This window comes from Ambystoma mexicanum, chromosome 2q (assembly GCF_040938575.1).
Source record: "Ambystoma mexicanum isolate Mex_15411 chromosome 2q, UKY_AmexF1_1, whole genome shotgun sequence".
Classification (NCBI taxonomy): Eukaryota; Metazoa; Chordata; class Amphibia; order Caudata; family Ambystomatidae; genus Ambystoma; species Ambystoma mexicanum.
This window is the reverse complement of record NC_090924.1, coordinates 474,952,316-474,972,079: the sequence shown is the minus strand read 5'-3', so window position 1 is coordinate 474,972,079 and position 19,764 is coordinate 474,952,316. Positions and strand designations below refer to the sequence as shown.

The 19,764-nt window shown below is 40.0% G+C and overlaps 1 long non-coding RNA gene across 1 annotated transcript in view; it reads left to right on the top strand.

The window, feature by feature from the left end:
* LOC138568975 (uncharacterized) overlaps positions 1 to 19,764 on the top strand; it is a 236,590-nt gene that overhangs the window by 105,379 nt on the left and 111,447 nt on the right. Inside the window, exon 2 of the long non-coding RNA XR_011303032.1 lies at positions 1,059 to 1,100. This is a non-coding gene — a long non-coding RNA (uncharacterized lncRNA). The remainder of the gene's footprint in view (positions 1 to 1,058; positions 1,101 to 19,764) is intronic.

Genomic DNA, 19,764 nt, shown 5'->3' with positions numbered 1-19,764 from the left:
GACCACTAATCCATAAACTGATACGTATTCTGGTACGCATATTGGCAATGCAGTTAATTGCCTTACGTCCTACATGGATGTGAAATCCAATGTGGGATGTACTGTGCAGCCAGAACACGGACCATCTGTAATAGAGAAAGCTAGATGCCTCCCAGTGGTGTCAAAATCATTACAGTAAATAATATGTGCTTGCTATATAAGGTGTAACAGTCTGCATCCACCAACTGTGTATTCTTCAAGCATCGTCATAATGAGACAGTAGTTCCCACTCAGATAAATCACACATAGAGTTCAAACTTAAATCAGGATGCAATCTCTCACCATAATTAGCTCTCATGATTATAAGATCCAGTACAATTCTTGTTGATTCAACCATCTTCCCACGTCCTCATGTGCATTATGTTGTCTGATTACCTCCTAAACCTGTATTCTTATCTGACTCATACTGTGTTTCATCTGGTCCCAATGTCTGGCTACAGGTGAGTTCAAATTCTTAGTTCTTATTCAGGATCTGTGTTCAGTCCAACGTTGTTTGCCAGGTCTCTTGGATTGGCCAACATAGTAAATTCTGCATGGCATTTGATCCCATATATGATATTGGGTGTATTGCATGTTGCATAACTCTTGAGTTTTATCTTTTCACCAGTGCGAGGATGGTTGATGGTGTCACCCTTTGTTATCAAATTACAGTTATTACAATGCAGGTAAGGGAAAGTACCTTTCCTAGTAGTTTCCAGTTTCTTCATTCCTGGTGTCGTCTTAACTAATCTGCCTCTCAGATGTGCACTTCTTTGTAAGCAAACGTAGGTAGCTCTTTGAATAGATGTTCAACTCATTTGTCAGCGTACACCAGTTCTTTTTGATGACAGACTTAATTTTGTTGCTTTGTAAAGAGTAACATGAGACATAAACCATAGATGTTGCATTTGTTTCCTTGACTGTTGTTCTGCTGATAGTTGTTTCTAGGTGTTCCTTAGCCATAGCTATTTCTGATGGTTTGTATCTGTGTTCTTAAAATCTTTTGCTCATGTTCCCAATTTCTTTCTCGTATGTTACAGGATCATTCAATATGCGTTTTACTCTCATCATTTGGCTGCATGGTAAATTCCTGATCAAACTTGTTTGATGAAAACTTAAACGATGAAGCAAATTATTGCGGTCTGTTTCCTTTCTGTATATATTAGTATTGTATCCTTGTTCGTGAACCTGGATCGAGACATCTAGGAAATGTATGTTTGTTCATGAGCTTTCATGGGTAACTTGAATGTGCTTGTCTTCCTTTCATCCCTTCTCCCCAAGGAGGACCCCCCTGTGGGGCTAGGGAGGTGAGCCCATTCCACAAGACCCTTTCTAGGGGTCGAGGCAATTAGGACCTCACTGCAAGAGATTCCCCCTTTGGGAAAATTGACTCAACTTTTTGTGAGGAACTCCCTGGTCCATCTACCATAGCCGCATACATGGGACTACCTGATGGAACAATAATGTGGCATATTTATTGTTGGCTGAAGGCAATGCAAAAAGAAATCCATTTGCATATTTAACTCTGATGAGTGGGAGAGAAGGAGGAGATCCTGGTGCGCAGGGGAAGAACCCTGTTATCATTACGCCTTGTGGTGGTAGAGCAAAGGCAAGTCGCAGAGCCCGCGTCTTTCAACAAGGAAGAGAATGCAAGTACGAGACGCCGGTGGCCCAGCGTTTGCAGATGCAAGAAAGGCATTGTGAGGAAGGAAGGAGGAACAAGCTATGCGGTGGTGGCATGACCACAAGTATAGTCTGGTGGGCAGGATGCCCAAAGAACGACACCGATTTCACTGGTACGGGAAGCATGGAAGGCTTCGAACTGCCAGTGTGATTGCAGAGCAGTAATTCAATGAGGAACCGGGAACAGGAATCCAACAAGTGAGACGAACAAGAAAGCACACACATGTGCCAAATCTATTAATCTTTCTCGCAATCCCACAGGAACAACCTTTCCTGATCAGTAAAGTGTCTAATTTTCAATGTTCAACTCATCACAAACCTCCCAATATGCTCTGACATCCACTATCAACCTATCTTTCACCAGCCATTCCGCTTGCATTCCTTCAATCCACTCTTCCCTACCTATAACACCATTGCTGGTTAAAAACATCTGCTCACACCATTCTTCATACCATTCCTCCGCTCCACCTTCCTCCTTTCCATTTTCTCATGATAAATAGCCAGTTCATTATACTTTCCTGCAATTACTTCCACACTAAATAAATGGCATTGCATTCTAGCCACCCATCCCGCCAAGCTTCTTGATACTTCTAATTCTTTGGATTCAAATGTTGCTTTTAAGGGACAATGATATGTGCGCAAAATAAAATCGGACCCCCACACAAATGTTCAAAATGTGTAAACCGCCCATTGACAATGTCAGGTGAGGACAAAGGCAGTGAATATGGCAAGGGAAATGTGCACAAGATCACACAGTGAATAGCTTTGAATCAAACAACATGCACACAGGAACCAAGACACATCTATACTAAAACTAAGGAGTGCAAATAAAGTGTGACAATAATACAAATATATGAAAAGGAATGTGGGGTAAGCACTTAGGAGCTCCTTATGATTACAAGAAAAGTCGGCAAGTTCCTTACCCACAATTGCTGTTGCAGGTACTGACAGCGCTAAGCCCACGTACAGGGCAAGCAACAACAGGATCTAAAGGTTTACAAGTGTTTCAAACCTTTTTGTAAACCTTTGGTTTACATTGTGTTTACACATAAGTAAACATTGTAGTTATGCAAGTCAATTTGGACTTAATGTTCCAGAGATTTGTAAACCCTAAGTTTGCCATGGTTTACAAATCATGGATACTTTGTAAACCTAATGTACACGCAATGTTTCATGCACAACTGGACATTTCATTTACAAAGAAGACTTATTTGTAAACCTTTGCAAACCTAGCGTGCACCTCAAATTTGTCAAGATTGTAAACATTTGGTTTACACCATTTACTATTGTTTGTAAACCTAGTGTACACTTCAAAACTGCCATTATTAGTAAACATTTGGTTTACCAAATTTACACTGTTTGTAAACCTTTGCAAATGCTGTTTAGTTCAGTCTTTTGGGTGCACTTTTACTTCATTACATAGTAATGTTGTATACCCCTTAAAACACAATGGGCCTCATTCCGAGTATGGCGGTAAGGGATAGCGGCCACCGGTAACGAGACCGGTGGCGGTGATCCCTTACCGCCATACTCCGAGTTCCCTTTGCGCCCTCGCCCTTAACGCCTGCTTTGAGCAGGTGTTAAAGTCGAGGGCGCAAAGGGGCCTCCAAGCCAATAACGGTGACCGTAATGAACGGTCACCGTTATTTGCATCTTCCCCATTCCCATTGAGCCCTACGGGGGCTCATTTGGGAATGGGGAAGAGCCTTGGTGAATGGGGAATTACCGCCCCGCCAACCTTGGAATGGGGCGGTAATTCCGCCATCCACCAAGGCGCTGCCGGTCCGGGTACGGCGTCAACCAAGGCGTTAATAGCACCATTGGTTAGCACCGTACTCGGAATGAGGCCCAATGTTTTAAAGGTTGTGTTTTAGGAGTTTACTAACGAAACCTTGTAAATACAGACCTGGAATGTACTGCAATAGCTGTTCTCCCCTCTATGCAGTGACTTAAATAAGGCACATATGATTTGATGAAGATTGTGCATCACTGGCAGCACACCTAAAAAATGTTATACAAATATATATTTAAAGCCTCTCAACCATGTGATTGCATGCCAACATTACACTGCAGACATCACATAAGATGTAGATTCATACAAAAACATGTAAAACAATAGCAGGGATCGAAATTGCAAGGAGCTAAGAGTTATTTAGCTCCTGGTTATAGCCAAGGAGCGTCTGGTTACCTCGAAACCAAGAGCTACTAGGAGCTTCTTCCGACACCCCAGGCAAGTGGTGCTATACAAATACGGTAATGTAATATTAACTGTGTAGGTTTGGGTATGTTTATATAAGAGAATCATGGACACACTTAAGAGACATTTAAAGCATATTGGATAATATATAAATGGACAATAAGCTAGAGTTGTGTCTTACGCAAAGGTTACATTTGCTGTGCTCTATGCACTAGTTCTTTGTTCACCCCGGCGTAGCTCGTGCCTAATTGGTGATGTCAGATAAAAGGGGGTTGAATTTTGCTCCTGGTCAAGAAATCCTAATTTTGTCCCCTGCAATTATAACCACCAATTTTCTCCAGGATGCTAGTCTCTTGCTACACCACACCTACATCACCTACATGTCTTATGAATTGTTGGTTAATCTTCCAGTTATGGCTCTTTACTTGTCTTTTATCTAAATTCACAAGTCGCTCAAATGTCATAAATGTCCACAGTGTGCCAGAGTACCAAAAATAACTTTAACAGGGCAGACTAATGTAAGCAACAGCTACAAATCATGGGTTTAAAAGTTAAAGAAACTGTTGTATGCTGACCATTAGGAATATAGTGGCCACTGGCAAATGTAATATAAAAAACACTGATGAAGCCAGATGAGGTCCTACAGCACATAGAAGAGAACTAAAGGGTGAAGGTAAGATATGCTATATTGGAAACCCGCAATAAAAGCATTTTGAAAAACAAGGTCCTATATTTAGTCATGTCCATCATGTGCTTCTCCTAGCCTGTAAAGTACTGTTATTCACCTCAACCCTGCTTCGATGCAGAGCACCAACTCTCACCTCCCAGAGGTTTAATCAAAATCACAATTCTAATCCCAGACAGTATCCAACATGATTTCACATCTTTTGATTGGAGCAGGGATAATCTGACTAAAACGCAAGCAACTTACAAGGCACATGTGTTCAAAACAGAATAATGGCAATTACAATGTGCATGACTGTCTTCAAGCAGTACAAATTAAGCCTTCCAGGTATTGGGGCATGTTGAATGTGGTCATTAAAAGTATAGAAACAAACCTATGGGCAGTTAGATGCATCTGCTCTGCCTATTCCCTGCTGCAGCACCAATATCATCATCTTAGCTTCTACATTAGCCACTGATTACAAGAGTTTATAAGATTGTAATATGAACCACTTACAAAGCAAAAATAGCTAAACATTCCCTCTTGAGTTTTAAAGTGTAGATAGTATTCAATAGTTTTTCAGAAGAATATTTCCTGTTGGAAACCAACATCATTTGTGGCATAAAAGGCATTAGACATGGCAATTTGGCCAAGATCAGAGTTTTGTCAAGTAGGGACTTAAAAATAAAGTCTGCTAATTCTCCAGTTTATTGAGGCATGCCACTATTCCTCCAGAACCAGCTGTCTACAATGTGTTCCAAGTTTGGACTCCCCATTGTGAAGGTGTTACTTCTCTATGCCCTCAACATGGACCTATGGTTCCCTTAGCCACTTTGTGAAGCCCTGTATCCCCCTTGTGTACGTGGGTATGAAATTAGCATGTATAAATGACCACATACGCATGCATAACTCAAATTCTAAAAAAGCAAAATGAGGACCATTAGCTAATTGTGACTTACTGCTAATAATGAAAAGGAAGGAAGAAAGAGAAAAAGAAAAGGGAGAAAGAGAAAAAGGGAGAAAGAGAAATGCAACCATTAGCACAGAGTGGCTGAACGCTTATAGCGAGCGCCTCCTCCATGGCAGATTGTAAGAAAGTAGGCTAACCATTAGCAATGAGTGGCAGACTGCTTGGAGCGAGCGCCTCCACAGTGCCTCTGATTCAAAGAAAGGAAGAAGATGACCATTAGAATAGTGTGAGACTGCTTTAAGACCGATATTTATTTGGGATCCAAGGGAGCAGAGGGAGGACAGAGAATCTCAAGTTGGAGGTGCAAGAGATTTGCATAAGGACGGCACAAACAAGACCGAGCTTTAAATGCTGATCTAAACATGTTCACAGTTTGGAACAGTGGTGGAGTTTACATCACGCAGACATTCATCACCAACATAAGTCTGTGTGGTGCTGCTTTTCCCTCGGACATGATCAGAATTCCAGAAACCTGACTCATGCTTGCAAAACACAGAAGGCAAAAACCCTGGCGTGCAACTAGATTTCATCTATTTCCAAGTACCCATCCTTACACTAGCAGTTGTGTAGTACTCTTACCGGGAAGCTGGAATGGCATAGAAGTAACTCTTGGTACACAGACTGGGTAAAGGCAATCTGGCTTGCAACTCAAGTCATCTGACTATCTACTACCTGTTATTACCAGCAATGAAGTTATGAGATTGTGACTGGGGACATGTTCCTACTAATCAAAATAAAGATTTGATGGACAGGAGCACCTAGGAGCAGCTCCAAGGTATCTGGCATTACCTAGTATACAGGAAACATATCTGGAGAACTAGCAACTAGTACATGGCATGCCACTAATGTAACATTTGAGATCCAATCTATTGTCTATTATATATGCCCGATTGTAATGTGATTGGAATTGTGTTTGATAATGTTTTTCTTTTTGTTATGGTGCGATTGTTTTGTGGAAAGTTTATTTTAAGCTATACACTAGGTTTTATTATTAATATGCTGCATTTTACTTTAAAATGTCTTATATGTGTCTTAATGCTCCTTTATACACATTCCCAAAACTAGTTATTTTCACATAGGTATATTTAAATGGCAACGGTTCGACTAGGGAGTCAACTGTAGCTCCTGGTATTACTTGGTGTCAACCTAACTGGGCTCTTTGAATCTACAAGCATGAGATAAATAGCTCCCAGCAATTTCACTTGCTGCATTCCATTTGAGGAGGACAAAAGAGAACGAAATGCTCATTCCTACACATTTTCATGCAAAATACACTATGTATGCATTGCTTATTTATATAGCCCTTATACATCAAATGGTGTTTCAAGGTGCCACGAGACAAAAAAGTGTGTGGGGGGGGGAAGACAGGGAAGAAAACAACAATAATGGTCCTACTAGGCCTTGTGCCATTCGGATTGTGCAAGTGCAGTAACAAGGAGTGCAGGGAAGACGAGAGTGGGGAGGGGTGCAGTTAGGGGGAAGCACTGACAAATGCTGCCTGCAAACAGAGGAAGACAGAAAGAATCTAGGAAGCAGAAATCACAATTAAGCACATTAAATTCAAAATCCAGGGATAAGGAACAAGAAATAGAAACTAGAAACTAGGCACAAAGCTAAGAACCAGGAACAAGGGACCAGCCACAAACAGGAACACTGCATCAATGACCAGCGCTGGACTGAAGCAAACTGAGGCTTTTAAAGCTGCTTAACGAGCACACGCCTCAGGTGTGCTGTTTGCTGCACCTGCAGCCACAGGTGTTGCCTATCCTCCACCAAACCTTGTCCTGCAAGGGTGGAGATGAAGCAGTGGGCCAGACATTCTGAGAAGCATAGTCATTTGATTAAAGCAGCATGCTGGCTGCCAAAAACCTGGAATGGATCCGGAAGGGAAGTAGCTTGGAAAATAAGGATTTAGCGCTCCCAATTCATCACAGCACTGTAGCATAAGGTTCGGAAGGAAAGTTCAGGAGGGAATAAACTCCAAATCATGCCCCCAAGCGGTGGGAACGGGAACGAAGGGAGCGAATCGTGACAGACAAGCCAATGTTTCTTTTTCAATTATGGAATACCTCTTTTCATGAACTTTTAAAACACGGGACGCATGTATGATCACTTTTTCTCCTTCTCTTTTGCTCCTCAGAGATAACACCACTCCTAACCCCATATCACTCGCATCAACAGAAATGACTGAAGTCCTCCATGTGTCAAACCAGCCAAATCCATTTCTTCTTTTATCTTCCGGAACTCACTTTCACATCTCCAATTCCACTGAAAATACACCGCCTTCCCCAACAGCTTTCTCATCTCCACAACTTCTCGTTGCAAAATTATTCACACATTTTCGATTGAATTTTACCATACCTAAAAAGGTATACAACTTGCCCCTATTCTTAGGTGTTTCAATCTTGGTTATACCGTCTACCATTACCTATTTTCGCTGAACTCCTTCCTTTGACACCTCACGACCTCAAGCACACCTCAAGCCCACTGAAGCTGGTAGGTAACTTCAAAGCATATTTATTGTGAAAAGTAGGCAGAACCAAGATGCAATGACAGCGCCCCCACACATACCTTCTATTTCATCCACCACTCTGCTCACCACATTGGACCACTCACCTTCTTCCATTCCAGTCCTCTGCAACACTCTTCTTTCAACCTTCAAACATCCTTGCCCAACTCAAATACACTCTCACACTCAACTATATACAGCACAAATCCATTGAATATTTTGCCTTTGGTTTTGGAGGCCTTCAAGTCACCATTAGGGGGATATGTATGGCCAGAACCCTGGGGGTGCATAAAACCCTTCAGGGGTCAATAATGGATGTTGAACAGGATGTTAAGAGGTTGGAGTGTGAAATACTGATGGGGAACTAAAGCGGAGACATCCTGTCCAGGGAACTTTGCAGATATTAGGAGCTTCAGGAGTCGCTAAATAAATTTGAATATAATCAACACGCTGTGTGTATTCATGGCAAAGGGGACAAGGAAGTCATTTGGCATGGTTACTCAGATGGGAAGTGCCTAGATTCACCCAAACCCAGATGTGTGATAGAGTAGGAGCTTTAGTCTCTTCTCAAGAAGGGATCAATGCAGTAGTCCAAGATTATTCCAAAACCTTGTATTCATGTACAAACACCTATGAAAAGAAAGAGGCCTTGGATTTATTAGAACAGGTGCAAGTACCTCAATTGTCAGATTATGTTAGGGCTGCATTAAAAACAGCAATAGGGGAATGCAAGATCCAATGTGCTAGCCATTCTCTGCTCTGCTTAAAGGCAAGACACCGGGGTCTGATGGACACCTATTTGAATTTTACACAACCTACATTGATCTACTGGCACCCAAGATGCAGAAAGTATATAGTTAGGCTCTGCATGTCAGAGTTGTTCTGGATTTATTGCATGAAGCCACAATCATTGTGTTACTCAAACCCCAGAAATATCTTAGGTATTGTAGATCTTATTGTCCAATTTCATTCATTAACATAGATGCCAACATATTAGGTAAAATAATAGCGTTGTGGACATTCAATATAGTACCTAAACTGGTGCACCCTGATCATTGTGGCTTTGCTGGGGGTGAAACACTTCTATGAATCTATGGCATCTGCATTGTGTCATGTAAAAAGTTAAGGACTCAGGGAGGAACTAGCGATAATGTCCCTTGATGCTGTTAAGGCCTTCAATTTGCTTGAATGGCCTTGGCTATTTGAAATGTTACGAAAATATGTATTGGGACTGACCATACTGCAATTAATCTGTTTACTGCACCATGGACCAATGGCAATGTCAAAGATGGGTAGTCTGACCTCTACTACATGGACACTGGATAGGGGCACCAGTCTGGGTTGCCTGGTATCTCTGATGCTATTTGTCCTGCCATTGGAACCAATGGCTGCTTATTTTAGGAAGTGTATGTCTGAGGAGGGTATATGGGTCGATGGATACACACATACAATTTCCTTATTCGCTGATGATGCCTTGTTGTACGTGTGTAATCCTTTACACAATATTCCGATTATTCTGGAGGTGCTAGATAATTTGGGGGGATTTTCTGGGTTCTGGATAAATAAGGATAAATCCACACTTTTTCCCCTTGGCACAGACTTCGGGATACATTTCCGGATTGGGTGGTGCAATGGGAATATGAATCATTCAAGTTTCCGGGTGATTCGATTTTTCATGAAATTGAGGACACATTTTTGTATAACACAAGTAGGGCATTGACATGGATTGGAGGTGTGATAACATTTTGGCAGAAATTACCTCTCTCTCTAATGGGCAGAATAGCATTATGCAAAATGATAGTCCTCCCAAGACAGTTGTATTTCTTCAAAAATATCCCTTATATGATACAACATGTCTTCTTTCAGATGTTTGATGTCAAAATTACTGAATTACTCTTGGGCACAGGTAGGGTAGAGTGTCGTATCCACGCTGCTGAGGCCTTACCAGGAATGTGGCTTTCCCTTCTGGACTACAAACTGTATGCCCTCGCCCCCAGTTACAAAATTAACAACGCTGGACTGATTCACCTGAAGGTGAGGTTTGTATGCTATTGAGGAGTCTTCCAGAACATTGTCAAGAAATTGAGCTAATATTGGACTTAATGGGGTTCTAGAGGGAACACATGTATAGTTCAAGTAGTACGGATGGCATGGAAGAGATTCTGGCCAAATACTGATTCACTGAACTTTTTCACCCTTATTTACCTATCGGATTTGACAAGATCCTATTTGGATATTTAGGGATTTGAGTCTTTCCACCTTGCAGTCTCATGATTATAGTTCGTAGGGACCTTTTAGGGAGGGTTTTTTACTCTCCTTCAATCGATGGGGCAGAGGAATGTGACGTGCCACAAGGACATTATTTTGCCAGAGGGGGGGGAGAGAATGGGCAAGTTGTGGTTGATTATACCAGATGAGCCACAATCCACCCCTTTGCTGCAGGAGTTCTTTTCGAAAGAGGATGGGAGAGGAGCACTTTCATAGATTTATAAAGTATTGTTGCATGGGAAGCCGACCCCTGCCCTTGTGATCAAAGGTAAATGCGAAAATGATCTGGGCTATGCAATATCTGAGTGGGAATGGCTTGTGATGTGTGAACATATTAAAAAGGGGTCCTGAAGCACCATGCTCAAGTTGATCCAGTTTAATTTCCTTCACAGAGTCCTTCACAGAGTCTAGATGACTCTGGCTAGGATGTATGTCATTGCCCCGGAGCTGCCCTACGCATGTCTCAGAGATAATCACCATTCAGTGGGCTACTCGCAGTTTGGTTTGGGAGTGCCCTGGGATCCAATGCTATTGGAAGGTGGTGATAGACAGGATCAACACATTACTTTATGGGTCCTATCTATGTGATCCGTCCTTGTAATTGCTGAGTAAATTATCAGGTAACAAGAAAGAGAAACAAAGGTCAAAGATTGCCCACTTTCTATTGATATTAGCTTAAAGGAGGATAACAATATCGTGGAAAAATCCCAGGGGCCCTCTTATCCCACAATGGGCTTCAAATTTTAAAAGATGGGGTTTAGCTGATTCAGAACTACTACATCAGGATAAAGATGCAGACATGGAGGAAGGTATATTGTTAGATATGGGGGGTCAACTGTTAAATGCTCCCATGCCCTTTTCAGATTTAAAACCGCCTGTAAGAATACCTAATTTCCTGGGGGTTGTATTGGGGGGCTCATATCAGGGAGCTAGTGAGGCAGATGTTTCTGGGTAACTGTCACTTCAGTTTGTTGCTGACAGGTGTGAGATAGCATGCTGGTATTTACAGACCCGACTGATTGGGGGTTAAGGTCTTGATCAGTGGAAGGTCTGCATTAACACGTTTTTCGGTGGCATTATGCAGCCGCGTTTGTGAAATGTATTATAAGAAGGAATAATGTACATGTCGCCAATACTGTATATGCTCAGACACCATGCTGGTTTGTTTGTTTTCTTTTGTCATTTTGAAAATCAATAAAAACATTTTTTGTAAGTAACCTTCTACATCAGAAAGTTCAACAACTGAACAAATATCACAACTAAATGTCTGTATTACTGACAGTAGTAAAAGCATTTTATGCGTTGTTACTAGCAAAAACACAAAAGCAGCATCCCAAAAATATCTACTCTGTAACAATTACATTTGGCAAATTAAGACCTTGGATTTGGGACTACTTTGAAACACCTGAATCAAATATATGCGAAATGTAACATAAGTAATTTGCACCATCTGCAAATCAAAATTAAAAAGGGGTAACATTCAAAAATATAATTTAGGAAATTCTAAAATGTTAGCATATATGAAAAATAAACATGGCTGGGCTGATTTACAAAGCTAAATAATTGGCTTAGTGAGACTAAATTTACTAAGCTCAAAAAGAAAATAGTGTAAGTAGAACTTAATAGTATAATTTACAGAAAAAATAAACATGTACATAAAAGTATTCATATTATCCCATGAAGAATCTTTTATTGGTATTTTTCAAAAATGTATTATACATACAATGTAATTGGAATTTTACACATTTTTTATTTGGTATTTTCCATTGTACTCTTTTTGAAAAGGTTCTTATTAAAATGTGACTTATGGGGCAGATTAAAGGGGTGATGTTGAAGCTGCCAAAAAAAATATATTTACATTTTTACAAATATAGATAATTTCAATTTTACACAACTACATAAAAACAATTACAACAAAATATCATATATATCAATTAAATACATTATAAATCATCATTTTCAAAATAAAATAGTAATTTCAAACATTTTACATACACGTTTACAACCTATATTATTTCTATGTGAACAACATGTAAGTACACTTTTGCATAATTACTCAATTTCTGGCGATTTCTGCAATGAAACTCACACAAAATTGAACAAGTACATAAAAGTATTCATATTATAATGTCAAGAACGTTTAATTGGTATTTTTCAAAAATCTATTATACATAATTAAAATGCAATTGGAATTTTTGAACTTTAATATTTGGTATTTTCAATTTTACTCTTTTTCAAAGGTTCTTATTAAAATGTGAGTTAAGGAGTGCCTTTCAAGGGTGATGTGGAAGCCATCACAAAAATGTAATTCCCTATTTCACAAATATAAGTATTTTACATTTTACACAACTACATAAAAAACACAATTTCATCAACAATTCATATAGTTCAGGTGAATCCATTATAACAGTAATTTTCAAAATAAAATAGTTCACAACATATATTATTTGAATATTAATAAAATGTAAGTCAACTTTTACATATTGCCTCAATTAATGGGAATTTACGTAATGATACCCAGAGTAAATTTAACAAATACATTCAAGTATTCATATAATTACATCAAGAACCTTTAATGGACGTTTTTCACAAAGTGACTATACATAAATCAAAAGTAATTTGAATATTTAAAATTTAAAATTTAAAGCCTGATTCATGGATGACTTGCGCCAACAAAACGGGATTTGGGCGCCATTCTGCCTGCAAATCCCCATTTGTTAAACAGGGATTTGCGGGCAGAATGGCGCACAAATCCCATATTTTACGGCACAAATAATCCATGAATCAGGGCATTAATATTTTTGATTGGACTCTTTTTCAAAGGTTCTTAATAAAATTGGAGGCAAGGGACTGTGTTAAGGGCTGATTTGGAGGATGTCACCAAAAATATTTCCATTTTCAAAAATATGAATAATTTAAATTTTACACAAGTACATCAAAAACACAATTGCAACACAAAATCATCTATTTCAATTAAATACATTATAATACATTCAAATCTTCAAAGTCAAATAGGACTTTAAAAACATTTTTCATACACATTCATAACATATATTATTTTATTGTTAATACATGTAAGTCTTCTTTTACACACTTCCTAAATTTCTAGCAACTTTTGTAATGCCATACAGAAAAAAATTTACAAGTGCATAAAAGTATTCATTTAATAATTTGAATAACCTTTACATGGTATATTTTAAAAAGGTATTATACAAAAAGAAAATGTAATTGGAATTTAAAAAATGGCAAATTTGGTATTTTCAATTGGATTTATGTTCAAAGGTTCATAAGAAAATCAGAGGTAGGGGATGACTTTAAAGGGTGGTGTGGAGGCTGTCACAAAAATTATGCTTGCATTTTTGCAAACATAAATTATTAAAATGTTACACTACTGCATCAAAATAACACAATGACAACAAACATTCATTTATTTCAATTAAATACATTATAACACATTTATACATTAAATATTACTTTCAAACATTTTACAAACAATTTAAAAAAAAACTTAAAAACACAGGAAATTATTTGAAACCATTTTGTTAGGGTTAAACCAATAGAAGTTTACAAGCAAAAGAAAGCATAATGTTAAGATAACAACATACACATATATATCATCAATACATGAAAAAATATTATATTTAAATCAAATATCATGGTAACCTTAACTCACCTATAAACATAAAAACATCAAATATTATTATATGATAAATATGATTACATGCATACAAACCAATATTTTTTTATAAAGTACAAGTATAAAAAGATAATTAAATGTACACCGTGATACATCATCAAAAAACTATAACATATTTTTTATAATACAAAAATACTCCATAATTAAAAACATATCCATATAATGACTATAATCACTTCTATTTAAATATAAATACACAGCACAAATACATAGCACATATACATAACAAAGTAACTTTAACATCTATATAAAAAACACTACAAGCATACACATTTCAATTTTAAAATGTGAATTAAAAAAATAAACAAACTACCTTTTAAAATTACAAATATATAATGTATTAACAATAAACATACATTGCAACATACAGTACACATAAACCCAAAACATGCACTAAAAACAAAACAAAACAATTACAATATAAGGCACACTAATTAGTAACCTTTATTTCAACTGATAATATATACACAACGTACACAATTTACAAACTTTGAATCCTTTAAATTATAATATTAGTGCTTTACGTAAACACATATACAAGCATCCATTTTTGATTAAAAAGAGTTCCTAAATAATGTAAAATGTAATAGTAACAAAAGCAGACCAAATGTAATACACATTAAAAGCATAAACCAAGAAAAATTGTTTCTAATTTTTATCCAGCACAAGCAAATATTTCTAAAAGAAATGACATCACCTTCACATTAAAAAATGTCACAACCCAAGTGAAATATTGTACACCTGTGTTTAACCTTAAATCTTTTGCAAAGATTTGTTTCCAAATAATATATATCTATTTATCATCACACATTTACACACTACACTTGGCTTTGTGGGCACTTCATAATGTAGTAATGGACATAACTGTTTTACAGTTACACAGCTGTACTCTACCTCTACTTTCCCATTGTGTTCATGTACTAAAACATCTGTGAGAATGCCGAAGAGAGGGTGCCTTAGATAAAGGCATCCCTGGTATGTCAAAACCAGTGTTAGCTCAAGTTGGGCCCAGTGTAAATCAGTGTTGTCTTCCCAAAAAAAGTGGTTTGATAAATTGATGGCCACATTCTATTAGTGGAGGATAGCCTACACCATGATGTTAAAGCTGGCAACATGTATAACCCCCTTGTGTGAAAGCAGACAAATGTGGATTCAACTGGTGCTACTGATGATATCTCAATTGCACTGAATGACTCTTCCCTCTCACTGACTTTGGCTTACAGCGTAGCAACAAATATTACCATCACTGAGATTTCTAGTTTACATTGCTAGTGCGAACACTGAGGAAGTTTCTGAGGATATCTAACTGAGTCTGCCAAATGAATCATGCAACTGACATTAAAGCGAGCCTCACCACGATTGAGCATGCAGGTGGGAGTTGCAGAATGAAACTTAATACTGCTAAAGGAATACTATTCCATTTTAAAAATAAATGTGTTAAATAATTGGAATAAAGGGGAAACTCTATTGTCAATCTTGATGCTGAGGCTTCTAAACCAAACTCCTTGTTTCCAATACCCGTGCAGTTTTATCTAAGCTACCTATAACGCTTAACACAGTAGATATCCACATCTTTAAATTACTCTCTATTAAGGAAAATACTATCCGGAATTAGGGGGAAAGATTGCTTGCAATGGAACAGATTATTGGTAACCGCCTTCCAATGATCCCCAAGAAGCAAAATTAATCAGGAGGATTTCAGATATCTAGCCGTAATCATAATCAAAGTAAAGAGAACATAACTTCACATTTGACTCAGGGAAGATATGAATGAATCTCTGGATTGCCTTCTGGATCTATTGTTAATTAGCATGTGCAGATGTTTATTGACCTCCTCTCAGCCAATCAAAATGTTCAGAGTGCAGGGAATAACTACTGGTATTGACTGCATTCTGAACATTCTGACTTCAAAAGCAGACACAGAAACAACAATGCAATTTACAGTTAAGATGTCTTTCATCAAGACACTTCCTCTCTGGGAGGACTTTTTTGTTTGCTGCAACATCCAATTTATCTCACCAAAGAGAAATCTAAAACATAAGAAAATGATTACACTTTCTTAGAAATAAACTGTTTAGGTTTATGTGAAACCTAATGCATGTTCATGTTAAACTTGGTCCAGTTTAAACAAGTTTACAATTAAAATAATTAGCTCATGAAGACAGCCTTGTTGTTTAAATACTACAATATAAATTACATGTGATGTTCTAACTCAGTTTGCCTGTTAACTTTACTCACTATTAAAGTAACATTTTTGGGAACAGCCTAGATGGCCCGAATTATATTCCGGCCAAACTTGGAGATGTGCCGTGCAGTGGATGGGGTATGCGGACGATATCGTTGTGTTGTAGATGACGCCAGGCAGTCTGCAGACAGCTCTTGGATACCTACAATCTTACTCAAATGCCAATTCCTTGAAAGTGAGCACTTCTAAGAGTAAGATCAATAAGCCACCTAGAAAAGCCCCCAGTTGGAATTGGCGGATGGGTGGAGAGCTAGTGGAAGAGGTCTCTTACTACACATACTTGGGCATTACCCTCAAAGGTAAGCTTAGAGGCGTGAGGCACCTGGACCAAATGAGGATAAAGACTGTGCTGAGTTTGAGTGCTTTTAGTTCCTTCTCACATTAGGCATGTGGTCACTCGGTCGGGATTCTGATGCAGCTTTATTGCCTGAAAATCCTACCTACTATCATGTATGCCTCCGAAATCTGTGCTTTATGTAGCCTAAAGAAATTTGACATCTTGCTGATATATGAAAGAGTGGCATTAAGTTGTTTAACTGTCTATTGGAAATTAGTCTACACCAAGGAACCTTCCCTACTGAGCTGGTTGTCAGCTGTCATACCCCACAAAACACAATTCATGCAGACATGTGTACTTGCCCAGATCAAGTGGGTGGCAAATAAATGGCATGCAGGATCACACAGGGATGCTTTATCGCAATCTCTTTCATCCTATAACAAACTATGAAGACCATTTTGATGATAAAGAGTGTCGAACAGCTGACTGTTAATCTTGCAACAAGTCAATGCTGGAAGGTATATTGCTTATTTCACAACGCGGGGGGAATGACCCACATACATATGTCACTTTTTTGGCAACAACTTGGTATGGAATTACCTGAAATTGAAATTCAACTGTGTTAAACATTGGAAATAGTTGGAGCATGGTCCTCCATACCGAGGTTAGAACGTTTCTGCCGCCTGTGTGGAGAACTGCATTTGGAATAAGTCTTCTGACTGAATTCCCTTACTTAAATGAAATGTGTGTGGGGGTCCTGAGAGCAGCTGGTGTTGATGTTTGCATAAGAGCAGAGAACCTGTGGCATATCTTCCTGTCTGGACATCAAAAGCCATGTATTATACATGTAACAACCTTTTGGTTAAGGATTTTAAATATTCTCCAGATTTGATATGCCACGAGAGAATCAGTATTGTCTCAAGAGGTATAACATGCTACTTGATATTTATTCACTGACGGACCCCATGATATTTTAGAGATTTGTGAAAGAAGGGATTTAGTGGGCGGGGGGTGCTGTTGCGCACGCACATGATGGCTGCCTAGCTGTTGAGCTCTGATCCGGACACACTCCTTATTTGTGAAAAATCCTGTTTAGGAGCCACCCTGACAAGTGACTCATCATAGTATTAGGTTGTAAAGTGTTGGAGACCTCCTGGCAAAACAATCAAGAAATTCCGGCGACATTTGGCTGAGAAATCTGTATTGTAAGAATTGGGCGAAGGTGGCGTGTTGCTGAGGATGGCCATAGGTACCACAGGGAAATCACTTTAGCCCGCAGGCAGAGCCACGCCCTGGGACCGCGCAAGTGGAGGAGCCCAGAAAGTTTGCTAATGCGCGAACGAGCATGATGTGACCTCCCCTCTTGTGCGGTGCAGCTACGATAACACTCCTGCGGCCCTCGTGTGTGGAGGCTGTGCTGGAAAGGCTTTTTAACATCCTGAGGGGTAGGAGCAGCGTGCTGACACCGGCTGAGGCGTTTATGTTTTTATTGCCTGCTGAGGACAAAACTGGAGTTAGACCATGCACAAGACGCTTGGACCCACAGAAACAACTGGGCCAAAACAGCTGCGTGGCCGTGTTGTGGTCGGTCACGTCTGCACCCCTGACTCCAAAGTTTTGAGGGGGCTGCTGCAGCAGTGACTGGGAGAGAGATTCAGGCCCAACGGCGCGCACTGGACTCATTTGTGCCAGTCCTCCCCAGCCCGCTGTTGACCCTAAGCATAGAGGATGACACAGGCCTGCTGAGCACCGCAATCGCAGAGGTGGATAGGCGTCGCCCCATCCCCCACTTGAACCTCAAAGACCAGCTTGCTTCGTAGCTGTACATACGGCGGGCGCAGGGCCTGTTGTCCTGCCCACAACCATGCGCCACACGTGGCAGAAGCTCACGGCCCCGACTTGGGACAAGAACCCTGCAGCAAGCGACCCAACTTGAATCCTCTCAACAGGAGGAGAATATCAGACTACAACAAGCCGGTAAGGCTAGCAAACCTCTTGATCACTATATCTGGCGGGAATGAGCAAAATACAGAGTATTTAACTTATAAGGACACAGTAACTTAACGCCTTGCCCGCATTGACGGACATCAGGCATAACAATCGTATTTGCTGAAACGTGGGAGGCCACAGTCCATTTCTCTCTCTAAACTGGGGATAATACTGAGCGGTCACTGACACTCGTACTCCTCAACATCAACTGCTTAAGCCCGACGACCGCTAATTGGTTACATTGCCGCGCCCAACATCCAACGCCCAACATCCAATAACAGCCACCGAACACGGAGTGGCACACGCGTGGGCCGAGGACGAAGACACGTGGTGAGGCTACTCACTGGTATTGCGAATGCAGTAGGAGTAGGGGATATCCTGCCCATACTTCTGCATTGGTACAGTAACTCGACAGCCTGTGGCAGGAGAAACGATTTTCTGCTCTCAAGTATGTGCCCTTGCCCACGTTGACTACAAACTCTGCGTGGCCCCGGTAGCATAAAACTCAGGACACGATCGGAGATGCACTAGCATTCACTGATAGACAACAGTTCCGAGCTTGATATGAGGAAAGCATGGATGAGGAGCGCTGCATACATATAGGTGTTTGATCCAGAGATGCAGTGAATATCCTTGGGCGTGGGGTAGCACAATCCATCCTTTCAAACAGTGTGCAGCAGAGAAGGTATACTAAAGAACAATAAGTTGCCCAATCTTGACTGGCTGAAACACTACTAGCCGGCTCTACACATCGCTGCGCCACAGGCAACGTGCCGGATCAAGCGGGGGGCCGATTAAGGGATATTATGACTGAACCTCATGAATATATCCAATAGATACATCATAATCGGCTGAATAGCGGCTCTTCACCCTGTGGATAACATTGCCTGAAAGCATTTCAAGCCACGCCCTGAACTCGGATACACCGATACACAGGTGAGGAGTTGAATTAGAGCCGACCCATCCTGTGGTTGGCCCTGTGAGTACCAGGCTGACACCATAAGTCTTGGTCCATACATAGGACCCTACACCAGTGCTAGAGCCCTACGCTTTGACAACCCAGTGCCTGCTACCAGGCTGCGCTATGGGGTGGCTGCGGAAGACAGAACTTATCCTTACTATACCAAGCCAGACGCGTTGCGGAGAAGGTCCATATGGAGGACAACGCACAAACAAGCTCTGTCGCATTAAGCACTCAACTAGTGGGCACATATCCATCATTGCATAACTTGGCCTCTCCCACCGTG